This window comes from Juglans regia, chromosome 13, assembly GCF_001411555.2.
Source record: "Juglans regia cultivar Chandler chromosome 13, Walnut 2.0, whole genome shotgun sequence".
Lineage (NCBI taxonomy): Eukaryota > Viridiplantae > Streptophyta > Magnoliopsida > Fagales > Juglandaceae > Juglans > Juglans regia.
The window spans coordinates 14,021,834-14,035,147 of NC_049913.1; the positions used below are offsets into that span (position 1 = coordinate 14,021,834).

The window sequence follows — 13,314 nt, forward strand, 5'->3', positions numbered from 1 at the left end:
TCCATGTTTTGGGCTCTTGATGTAGGTATGGTGCTTGAATTAAAGGGTATTCTTAAATAGTAAATTCAGTTGTATACGAGAAATAAAACCAATATGGAGAAATCTTATGTCTGAGCAAATGATACAAACAATCACCAAACATTAATATGTGGAAATCCATGGTATCATTTGTCATACAAAAAATCCGTAGTATCTATGCATGTAAGCTTGGCTGGTTTTTAAAAAATGCCCAACTTGATTGTAATATTTTTTCCTCAAAAAATGCCGAGTGAAAAAATGTTGAGGTCCCAACTTGATTATGTAGTAAAAAGTAAGACCCACTTGGTTTCATTGTTGAGGTAAATGGAGAAAGAGAAAGAAGATGCATCCCGCATAACAGTTCCTATCACCAATCCATCAACGCAGGTATTGTAAACCTCTTTCAACAGTTGGCGTGTGTTTATTTTATGTGTAGTCATTGTCCACTTGGGTTGATTAACATTATGTTGCTATATGTTAGGACATATCAAGACCACTGCATCCAAATTACATGCCAAGTTACTACGGTCCAGTGCCTCATGCATGGTCACCACCTTTTGTGCCTCATCCAAGTGCCAGCCCATATCCATGGAGCAACCAGGTGATCGTTGGATGGTAAAGTAGTTCATAGGCTTTATGTTATGAACTTGAATATTTGGTCTAATTATTTATTTTTAATTATTTTTGGGAGAATTGCAGCAAGACCCATGGAGCTCTACTGTCGCTGCCACGTCAAGTGCCGCCATACCAATGATAGGACCTCCTCCAACTGCCTACCCATCTCCATGGAGCAACCAGGTGATAATTTCTTGAAATATTTATTGCAGTTAGTGTGCTTTAATTTGCTGAACTTGAATATTTCATCTAATTATTTATCTTTAAATTTTTTATGAAAAACTACAGCAACAACCATAGAACAAGTACCTCAGCTGCCACGTTAAGTATTGTTGCCTTGAGTAGTTCCGCTCCCGCGTTAAGTACTGCTGCCTTGTATAGTTCCACCATACCAATGATGGGACCTCCTCCAACTGCCTACCCATATTCATGGAGCAACCAGGTGATCATTTTTTAGAGTATATATTGTAGTTAATGTTAGACTTGAATATTGGTCTAACTATTTATGTTTTCATTTTTTTTTTTGGGAAACTATAGGAACACCCATGGATCTCTACTTCCACTCCCATGTCTAGTTCCGCAAGTAGTGTCAGCTCTAGTGTAGCTGCTAGTTCTAATGTACAAACCAGCGCAAGTGTCGATGCTAGCTCTTGTTCGGCTTTACCAACATTTATTCCTCCAACTTCTACTAACTCATATCCATGTGGCAGTGAGGTGATGTCTTGGATTCTCCACATGCACTGTCTTTTACATTATCCATAACATATTTTTACATATAATACTTTTTTCTCCAATTTTACAGGAAAATAAAGTGCAGCAAAGTAATTCTGTTGAAGAAATTAATGAGGCCACATTAGATTCGATAGAAGTTGAAGCGCAATCCACTGCCTCTTTGGGTAATACGGTTGATACCAAGGAGGCTGGCACTGATGGGGGTGATATCACTGAGGAGCCAAAGCCAGGGATGCGCTTTGAGTCGGAGGATGAGTTAATGAATTACTATAAACATTATGGAAAGCAATGTGGTTTTCCAGTAATGACACAAATGAGTAAAAGAGAGAAAGATGAGACTGTGAAATATGTCACTATAGGATGTGCTCGGGGTGGCAAGGCACGAAATAGGGTATCAAACGTCTCCAAGCCTCTGCCAACAAGCAAGACAGACTGCAAGACAAGGATGAATGTCATGTTAAAAGATGAGAAGCTGTGTGTCACATCCGTATTTAACAAACACAATCATGTGCTCAATCCAAAAAAATCCAAGTTTTTCAGATGCAACAGAGAAGTTAATGAGTTTGTTAGGAGAGTGTTGGATACAAATGATGAGACTGGCATACGGATTAATAAGAGTTTCCATGCTCTTGTCACTGAGGCGGGTGGATTTGAGAACGTACTATTTGGAGAAAAATATTGTCGTAACTATATTGACAATGCACGACACTTGTGCCTTGGTAAAGGTGGTGCTCAAGCGTTGTTTGAGTATTTTAGAAGGATGCAATACAAGAATGATGGCTTTTTCAGCCTCATGGAATTGGACGATGATGATAGACTGAAAAATGTGTTTTGGACAGATGCCGGTCATAGAGGGGCTTACAACTACTTTGGAGATGTGGTAACATTCGATACCACATACCTGACAAATAAGTATGGAATGCCATTTGTACATTTTGTGGATGTAAACCATCATGGACAATCAATCATCTTGGGTGCAGGCCTTATTTCAAGTGAGGATATAGAATCGTTTGTTTAGTTATTTAAAGCTTGGCTTGATTGCATGGATGGAAAAGCGCCTAATATTATTATTACATATCAAGATCGCGCAATAAAAAATGCAATCGCCATTGTCTTTCCCAACACGCAGCATAGATATTGCTTGTGGCACATATTGCGAAAGGTCCCTGAGAAACTTGGTTCCCATTGTCAATACAAATGTGGCCTGAAAAGTAAGTTGCTATCTTGTGTATATGACTCTCTTACAATTGAGGAGTTTTAGAATTCTTGGAAAAGCCTCAATGATACTTTCAACTTGCATGAAAATGCATGGTTGCAAAGCTTATATGCGGAAAGAGAGTTTTGGGTGCTGGTATATTTAAAGAACTCGTTTTGGGCTGGAATGAGTATAACTCAACGTAGTGAGAGCATGAATGCTTTCTTCGATGGCTACGTGCATGCCAAAACAAACGTTAAAGAATTTGTCGATCAGTTCGACAATGCTCTCAAGAAAAAAGTTGAGAATGAAAACCAAGCTGACTTCAATTCATTTAACTTCACCATTCCTTGCATATCACACTTGGCTCTTGAGAAGAAGTTTCAAGATGTATACACAAATGCAAAATTTAAGGAGGTTTAACAAGAGATAATGGAAATGATATATTGTCATTGTCGTTTCGAGAAAATGGATGGAGTAATTGCAACTTACTCGGTCGATAATCAAGTAAAGGCTGAAGATTTCATCAAGGAGGTTACGTATACTCTTTACTTTAATGAGGCCGAGTGTAAGGCGAAGTGTGTTTGTGGGTTGTTTGAGATGCGAGGGATAATATGTAGACATATTCTTGCAATCTTTTTAGCTAAGAAAGTCTGTGAGTTGCCAGAAAAGTACATATTAGACCGGTGGAGGAAAGACATAAAATGGGCTTATACTATTATCTCGACCAGTTATGACGCTGTTGATTAGAGATCCGAAACTGTTAGATATAAACGTATTTTGAGAACTTTTAATGAGGTAATAACAAATGCAGTTTCGTGCAATGGGCATACTGAGGAAATGATTTCAAACTTGTATGCAATGAATGAGGTATGGCGCACATGTAAGCCCTCCAACACATATTCCAATGTTGGAGGAAGTACCGTGAATGCAGTCACATAAGGAAGTTTCAAAAAGGTGCTAAGTCTCCATGTTGTCAGAGGCAAGGGAAGACCCCCGTGTAAGAAAAGGATGTCGACGATGGAGGAACGAGTGAAGAAAATTAAAACTAAGACTGCGATTAAGAAAAAAGATAAGGGAAAAAGCAGACTGGTGAGAACATATTTATTGTCATTATTACCTAATGTTCGTAGGCAGAGATTTGATAATATACTATTACTTCTACTTACTTATGAACTCTAATTATTTTTTATGTTGTCAGAGGCGTAGATTGGACACCGAACTATTGGAAAGCAGTGAAAACCAACTCGGCCTATCGGGAATGAGGATGTAAGAAAATGTACAAACTCTCATAATGGTCAATGAAGAAAGTGGACAACATCCAGTGATGGGGACACAAGAAAGTGTACAATTACCACTTGAATTCATTTTATTGTATAGTTCGTGGTTTTTATTATGTGGGTCTTACTTTGTCTGCTATTATGTTCACAGATGCAACTAGGAATGGATGAAACGCAGCCGGAGACGGCAAATGGTACGCAGCCAAGCAGTTTCTTGTAGCAAGATTATAGAGATCCATTATGTTTACTTATGTTTTGTGTTAATGGAATTTTGGTTGTTTGTGGTTTGTTGGCATGTGTGTGTTAGGGGAGATTTGTAGGAATTTGCGTGTTGGTGTTGGTATGTTGGAGTATGCTATGTATTAGTGGTGAAAGCGTACGTTTTGTATATGTGGCTTAGTATTTGAGCCCACGCTTTGCACATTTTGTATCCAAGTACACTATATATGTAAATTTGAGTTTGTATCCAAGTACTCAATTTATGTGGTTTTGATTGAATGTGAATGTTGTTTGGTTATGAGTTGAGATTATATTGTGTTTGATATTGCCTCTTATGTCCATGTGGAAAAAAGTAAATCAATAAACCTATAGTTTAGTCATGTAAAATATTCTAACAAAATGATCAGGCTGGTAAGTTATTTTCACACATATATATACTTTTTTAATAAGCAGTGACACGTTCAGACAAAATAAAGTCTTAGGAATGAAGATTTTATACAAATCAGAATAAAGTCTCTAATACATAATTTTAAAGTCTCGACTTACAAATGCTAAGTTTCTATAAAATACAAATATTAACTCGTTAATGCAGTGAGAGTATCAAATACAAGTAAATAACTATGACTATTAGTCAAAGTACAAGAAATAGTTTGCGTGCATGCAGCATGTCGGCTTCTTGACTGCGAAATTGGGCGTGATCGTTATGGAGTGCCAACTCCCTCTTCCCGAACTCTGCTTCTCTCTTTTTAAGTTCTTCATCTTTCCTTAATACTTATGCTTCTCTCTTTTTAAGTACTTCATCTTTCCTTAATACTTATGCTTATCTCTTTTTAAGTTCTTCATCTTTCCTTAATTTTGCTTCTCTCTTTTTAAGTTCTTCATCTTTCCTTAATACTTCTGCTTCTCTGTTTACAAGGGCTTGCTCTCTGTATTCACTACTATCTGACCACTTGAAAAACTTGCATTGTGGTAACCCTTAATTATAAATAAATAATCAAGTATGTTTGATGTCAAAATTTTTGAATAAAACAGTAATATGAAAACATAAACTTGCAAGTACTATTAATTGCATCTATCTCTTTCTTGTAGAGTGGACACCCAAAGAATGCACGCCCCGGATTTCTTCGAGGCGTTACTCGACGTATGATTAAGCAACGATGTTGTAGCAACTGATAACAACATTCTAAATTTGTCAACGAAATAGAACAGTACCTCCAACAATATAGTCAATGAGTTTTTGTATATTGTAGCATGCAAACCCTTCCTTTGCAAAATGTGTTAAGAGTTTGTGTTATGATTTTTTTTTTCATTAGCTAATGGCTTACACATCCCAGCCTTTTCTCCTAATTTGGTTAGCCAATATGAACTAAAGATGCGAATAAAAACTAGCCAATACAGTTGTTAAGCATACCATGCATAGCATGTTATTTTCACTAGCTAATGGCTTACACATCCCAACTTTTTCTCCTCATTTGGTTAGCCAATATGAACTGAAGATGCCAATAAAAACTAGCCAATACAGTTGTTAAGCATACCATGAATAGCATGAAAGATTTATTAACTATCTTCATTAGTTCAGTGCGCAGTTTAAGAACAAGAGAAGAAGAGAAAACTCTGCATTATTTGCAGCACTTGGACTGATTTAAGAACATTAGAAAACTAATGAAGATAGTTAGTATAATGATTTTATTAACCTACATCAACCGCGTACTCAATTCAATCCAACTTCAAGTATAATGCTCATTCTCCATATATGTACAATAACAACCCAACGGCTTCACCATTCAACCCAATCACACAATTGTAAAGTCAACCACATTTTACACTTCACACAATAGCTATGTAATCTTGGTTTAGAATCAAGATAAGGCCCATGAGTCACTTGGAAGTCTCAATAATAAGTTCATTTCAAGAGAGGCTAAGCTTCCTGGTGAGGTTTCATGGTGTCAAAGCATGAGAATTGTGGTCTAATGCTTGTCCACCACATTTCCTACATTAAAAGTAAAGTAGAATCATGAATGAAGGCTATTCAGATGAAGAAAAATAGGAAAAATCTAAGGGAACACAGGTAAAACCAAAACTAAGTTTAGCTAGTATTTACACTTCAGACAGTTATATACAAATGGCTAGATGAAAACTGATTTTGACAAGAAGTTTATTATATATGTCTCGATTTTTCAGTACTCTAGCATGTCACAAAATGATAGATGTAACTAAATTGAATTTACATAGGAAAGGGAAAGAACATGGGCTGATTAGAGGCTAGAAATTAGAATGCTAAGCTTGAAAGCAAACTTTTTCTTCACAAGTTGGACAACTAACAACTTGTGCATTTTTATGTCTTCAAATCTTCCCAATTAAGATGTCACAAATAAATGTAGTACTAGTGAGTAGCTCCCTATAGCTAACATCCAAATTATTGGCCTTGATCCCCTCTCTAAAATAATTAACATTAAAAATTCATTGAACATGTTCCATCTAATATAGTAAAATCCCCTCACCACCAAAATAAGCTAGTTATATCACAGAAATGTCAGCTAAAGTGCTAGCCATTGCTAAGTGAAAAATCTGAATCATTCAAGGGTCAATGACTTCTAAATATAACCAGCCTTAATCAATAAAAATCAGAAATAGCTTCTTTTTAGAAAGTTAGAAAATAACTACAAAAGAAAGAGTCCCTTGGGAAGTACCTTTACTCGATTAAGGGGACTTAGATATGGTAACCATCAAATGATATTGAAAACTAGGTAACATAAGTATCCTCTGCATAAGAACATAAACATATACAACTTATGACACAAAAGAAAGATATAAAAATCAATTCAACTAAGATGAGAAGCTCAAATAACAAAAATCTTGGCAGCATACAAATTTCTAGTACCAACAACTACAACTAATAAAAAGACAACACTAGATTGTTAAAATTGTTAAAATATGGTAAAAGATAAAGCCGATGACATAATTTAGTAACAAAAATAATGAAACATATGCTTCCTACGATTCTAATGTGAAGATTGCCTCCCTATAGGTAAAGCATAGATCCACCTCTCAATTATGAAACCAAGACAAGCAATAGAGGGAACTATTATCGAAAAACTATAAAAACACATACAATGATTCAGGGCTAAGAGCGAAACAACAATTAGAACTAAAAAAAGTTCACTAGTTATGCATTATGAACAAATGTGACATAAAGCAAAATGAAATCATAAGGAGAAACGAATGAGTATAACTAGCTTATTTTGATGACATTTAATGGTTAAATACACGTATATAGGGTTAGGAAAGTAACCTAGGATGGCGTCGCTTGGTGGATAGCTGGAGTGCGAATCTTCCTTAGCGTCGCACAGGTGCGTTAGGGTTAGGTTTAGGTTTGGAAGAGAGATCGGGCAGGGGAGAGATTCCTAAAAGGAGAAATGAAGAATAAGAAAGGGGAAGAAAAATCGAAAAACGAAGAGGAGCAACAATGAGTATGGGGAGAAACGAAGAAGAATTCGAAATCGCCCTGGGGAGAGCAGAGAGTTCTTGGGAGGGAGACGGATCAAAGAAGAAGAAATGAAAAACGCCGCATTTTGGTTCCAAAAGGCGGCCATATGAGTGGAAACAAAACGCACCGTTTTATTTACTCCAAAACGGTGCGTTTTGTTTCCACGTAGGATGTCGTCCGCGGGGAGGCCTCAATCGTGCCTGCATTTAGAATTTTCCTAAGTGAAAACATTATGTTAGTAATTTTTTAATGGTTCCACAAACATCATGGTTCGGCCGGGCACAATTTACAGAATTGCAAGCCTTTATGAATTCAACTACTAACTCCAACAAAACAGCTAGCATAAAATATTTTCTAAGATTTATAATAACACAAATTATATCATGAAAGAAGCCAGTTTTAAGGTGAGATTTTCACAAATACAACTCACATGTAAATTCTATTCGCATGCATTATTTAGATAAGATACAATTCTGATCAACTTTTTTGTTCATAGATATAACATTCAGATTAACTTATCAAACAATTAGATGTCATTCAAATTAGACCTAAGTAATTTGGTTACGATTATTAATCTTAGTTTGACATTTACAAACCGAAACACAAAAATATTGTCCACTAAATTACACCTTTTTTGTTTTACAATCAAATACATCATTATCAAAAAATAACATTTGTTTGATACAAACCAAAACAAAATCACATTTTATCCGATTTAATGTAATGCCCCAATAGAAGATCCAAACCACATGGACTATACTCCAAAAGAACTAGTTAATTATATAATTGGAGCCACATTAAAACCTTATAAAGAGCAAGAACTTTTTCTTTCCAAGCAATATGGGATTTCATTCACCACCTACCTTTATCCTTATCATATGATATCACAATCTACCCTCTTTAAATTCTCGACGTCCTCTTCGGGCATGTCCATTGTAGATGGCACAACTCAAGTCCCACATTTCTGGTTGGGATATGCTTTGATACCATTTGTAACGCCCCAATTGAAGACCCAAACTACATAACTTATACTCCAAAAGGACTAGTCAATGATACAATTGAAGCTCCATTGGAACCTTATAAAAAGCAAGAACTTTTCCTTCCTAAGCAATGTGAGATCTCATTCACCACCTACCATTATCCTTATCACAAGGGGTATCCCATTTTAATAAAAAAAAAATCGAAATTTCTAATATAATTTCCTCCTATATTCTTTTGTTTCTGATCAACCAAACAGAACATAAGGATTTATAGCATAAAATCAAATATAAGCCTCTTAGACAAGAAACAAAAATATATAATGAGATGTATATTAAAATAAATAACTCTTACTCGTTAGCATGAAAACAATGTAAGCTAAAATATCAGGAAGATAACCTTGAAAAATATGGAAAAAAAAATGCATCGATTACAATATAAAACCCTAATCTCAACAATTGAGAGCTGAAAATATTACCGGAATGAACAAAGACTAGATAAATTGAGGAGCTTACAGAGAGCGGAATCTTGTTCTGTTAAACTCGAGCCGTAGAAAACCAGGGGCATCGAACGAGATCATAGAACCCAAATTCGCATGGAGAGAGAGAGAGAGAGAGAGAGAGAGTAGTTATATTTTGATCTCAACAAAAGGAAACTAAAAGAGTAGAAAGCGTGGGAAAGGCGTTCGGCAGTTGGTATTTTTTCTCAATAAAATGTCTTTGATTGGTGAACAGTAACTCGCCAACTATGACTTTACCTTTTGATTTACTGTAGCTCGTAATCTCACCTGAATGGCTTTAGATAGTCCAGTGCAACTTACTTAACAAAAAATTAGCCATCTTTTTGGTTTCACTGGCATTTGGCTAAACCAGTGCTAGTACTCTAAACCAAAAAGTAATAGCCGCTTTTATATATACTAGTAAGGCAGTACGTGTAAGGCACGTATGCCCCTCGCACGTAGCGCCCGATTGGAGGAATAAAAAATGCCTACTAAAAAATAAGATTTTTTTGCAGGAGCAAGAGCAGACAATAGTAACAATTCATCTAAAAAGGTGTTAAAATTAAGTCAAATCTTCTAAATGGAAGAATACATCATTATCTCATAACAACATATATGAAGATTTGGGGAAGATTCATGAAAATTAAGTTGGGAATGTTGAATTGATGACAAAAATAAAGATGAAAGCTCTTCAAAAACAGATGATGAACAACGCCTAATTAAAAATAAGAACAAACCTTTGTTAGCTTGTGGAAAATAACGAGCCCACTTATAATTGAGCAATAACCCTCTACATCCCTTTTATATATACAGCCCGACAACAAGGTTGTGTTGCAACGGTATGCCCCCTTTCATAGATTTCAGAGCAAAGTTACCATTTGAAACGTGGATCACAACAACATAAAGTAGGATTTAAAATAATATGGAGTAGTGTTTACCTACTTTGAGTTCCTCTCATCTCGAAAATGAGCAAAGGCATTGTGATCAAAACTAAGGACAAGCATAATCTGCAAATAAATAAATAAAAAACACTTGCTGATCATCAGGAATAAAAAACTACCCCTTTTTTAATTCATAAATATATTTCAATTAACTGACCTTGTGTATGAGAGCAGCTGAAAGTAAAGACTCGGCTTCAATTGTCAAACAGCGAGGAGCAACATTTACGTGGCCCAACAAAGATTGAAAAAAAAGAAATATTCTCAAATCAGGAAAATAATCAAATATTAAAAAAAAAAAAAAGATTACAGTAAATATTATAATTTTCATAAATTTTAATATAAAATATAATAAATAATTTAATTTTTTTAAATTTTTAAATAAAAATAATATTTTATTTAATTTTCAACTCAACTAAACCGACTGTCCAAACCTCTCTATTTCCTTAGTTCGATAATTCTCAAAGGCTTCCAGAGCCTCTGCCAATTCACCATGCCTTATCAAAGCTGTCGGGAAGGCATTCACTGTTAAACATTAGTTTGGCTAATTGATTCATATTATTTCATTGAGAATGATTTACAAAAATATATAGCTATGTACGGTAATGCTTTACATGGAAAGAAGATCAAATAATGCCGTTACAAATAAATCAAATACTGGATAGCAAAATTGGCGGGATGTGCGAGAATCATGAAGATGCGAGAATCACGGAGAGACTAATATTTTGATGTGCTGTAATACTTCCCCTCAAGTTGGCGCATGAAGATCCGTAATGCCCAACTTGTGAGATAAGTTATGAAAGAGATCAGAACCCAAGGCTTTGGTGAAGATGTCTGCAATCTGCTCGGAAGAAGGAAGATGAGCGGTGGTGAAGAGACCCGAACGAAGTTTGTCACGTACAATGTGGCAATCAATTTCAATATGTTTGGTACGCTCGTGAAAAACTGGATTTTGAGCAATGTAAAGGGCAGATTGATTGTCACAATAGAGAGTCATAGGGTCTTTGTGAGAGATGCCAAGATCATGAAGTAGCTGTTAAATCCAGACGAGTTCACATGTAGTGACGGCCATGGCACGATATTCAGCTTCGGTAGAGGAGCGAGCAACAGTTGTTTGTTTCTTAGTACGCCAAGAAATGGGACTAGAACCAAGTGTGATAAAGAAACCGGTAGTGGAGCAACGAGTGGTGGGGCAACTGGCCCAATCAGAATTAGTATAAGCACTAACATGCAGATCATTAGAGGAAGGGAAAAAGATGCCTTGGCCTGGAGTGCCTTTAATGTAACGAAGAACACATGTGGCAGCAGTCATGTGCGGAACCCGGGGGGCATGCATAAATTGGCTGAGATTGTTCACTGCAAAAACAATGTCGGGTCGAGTAATGGTGAGATAAATGAGTCGTCCAACTAACCATCGATAGGAGCCGGGATCAGGAAGAAGATCGCCATCAGTGTCGCTGAGCTTCAAGTTTTGTTTCATAGGGAAGGAAGTAGGACGAGAACCAAGAAGGCCGCTATCAATAAGAATGTCCAGAGCATATTTCCGTTGATTAAGAAAGATGCCAGAAGGAGAGCGAGCAACTTCAAGTCCAAGAAAATATTTGAGAGGGCCAAGATCCTTGGTTTTGAAGTGAGTGGAAATAATGGTTTTGAAGTAGGTAACCTGAGAAAGATCATTGTCGACAACCATGATGTCATCAACATAAACAAGAACAATGGTGAGGTTTGTAGCAGTGATCAAAGTGAAAAGGGAATGATCTGCTTGAGACTGAACAAAACCTGCAGTAAGAAGAACAGATGTTAGTTTAAAAAACCAGTTCTGGGAGGCCTGCTTGAGGCCGTAGAGAGATTTTCGTAGACGACAAACCCGTGTCTCCCCCTTAGGACAATAACCGGGAGGAAGTTTCATGTAAACTTCCTCATCAAGGTCACCGTGTAAGAATGCATTGTTGACATCCATTTGGTGAATAATCCAATTTTTGACAGCAACAATAGCAAGAACACATCGAACTGTGGTCATTTTGGCGACTGGGGCAAAGGTTTCATGGTAGTCAATGCCTTCAACTTGAGTGTAGCCTTTGGCGACGAGGCGAGCTTTGTGACGTTCAACAGTACCATCTGCTCGTAATTTGGTCTTAAAGACCCACTTGCAACCAATGGGTTGTTTACCAGGAGGGAGTGGTTCAAGGGTCCAAGTATAGTTTTCCTCAAGAGCACGGAGTTCAGAGGACATAGCTTCACGCCAGTGAGAGTGGCGAGTAGCTTCTGAATAAGAGGTAGGTTCAACAGAGGCAATAAGGGCAGTTAAGAATGAATAATGAGCAGGAGAAAAACGAGAGTATGAGATAAATGTAGATAAAGGATGAGAAGTACCTGAGACTGTGCAGCGGTTGAAGTAGCAATGGACTCCGTGAGTATGGTGAGACAAACATAATCAAGGAGATATGTAGGTCGGGTGATAGTACGGCGTGGGCGAGAAGCGGGAGGGATAGGGTCGGGAGATATGATGGGAGGAGAAGAGTGAGGAGAAGTGGGATTTTCAGGTACAGGTAAAGGGAGAATGATGGAAGTAGACTGAGGTGGAGACACAAGAGTTTGGAAGGGAAATTGATTTTCATGGAAGGTAACATCACGGGAGTAGAAAATGACATGTGTGTCCATATTGTATAACTTATAAGCTTTGCGGTTGCTCGGATAACCAAGGAAAACACAACGCGATGCACGGGGTGAAAATTTATCGCGATGAGCAGTAAGAGTTTGAGCATAGCAAAGGCAACCAAACACTCGAAGATGTGTGTAGGTTGGTGGAGTATTTAGAAGAATTTGAAAAGGAGTTTGATTTTGAAGAGAGCAAGTAGGGGTTCTATTGATGAGATAGGCAGCGGTAAGAACACAGTTGCCCCAAAATTTGAGGGTAAATATGCCTGAAAATGAAGACTTCGGGCAACATTCAAGAGATGTTGATGTTTACGCTCCGCAACACCATTCTGTTAAGGAGTTTCAACACAAGTACGCTCATGAATGATGCCATGTTCATGAAAATAGGTTTGTAGATTTTGAGAGAGAAATTCTTGGCCATTGTTGGTGCGAATATGTTTAACGGTTGAATTAAATTGATTTTTGACAATAGCAAAAAAATGCATTAAATGACTAAAAGTTTCTGATTTAAAACGCATTAAATAAATACAAGTGGTGCGTGAAAAATCGTCAACAATAGTCAAGAAATAATGTGCTCCACAAATAGAAGCAGTGGAATATCCACCCCAAATATCACAATAAAGTCGATTAAAAGGAATCGTACTTTTAGTAGCTTGAGTTGGAAAAGGCAAGCGAGTATGTTTAGAACGAGCACA

General features: G+C 36.8%; 1 long non-coding RNA gene across 1 annotated transcript; it reads right to left on the bottom strand.

The window, feature by feature from the left end:
- Nucleotides 1-5,769: 5,769 nt before the first annotated feature.
- Nucleotides 5,770-9,082, bottom strand: LOC109008673. The gene is made up of 3 exons (XR_004798108.1): nucleotides 9,040-9,082; nucleotides 6,750-6,822; nucleotides 5,770-6,049 (listed from the first exon to the last, which is right to left on the bottom strand). It is a non-coding gene; the product is annotated as an uncharacterized LOC109008673 (long non-coding RNA).
- Nucleotides 9,083-13,314: the final 4,232 nt, after the last annotated feature.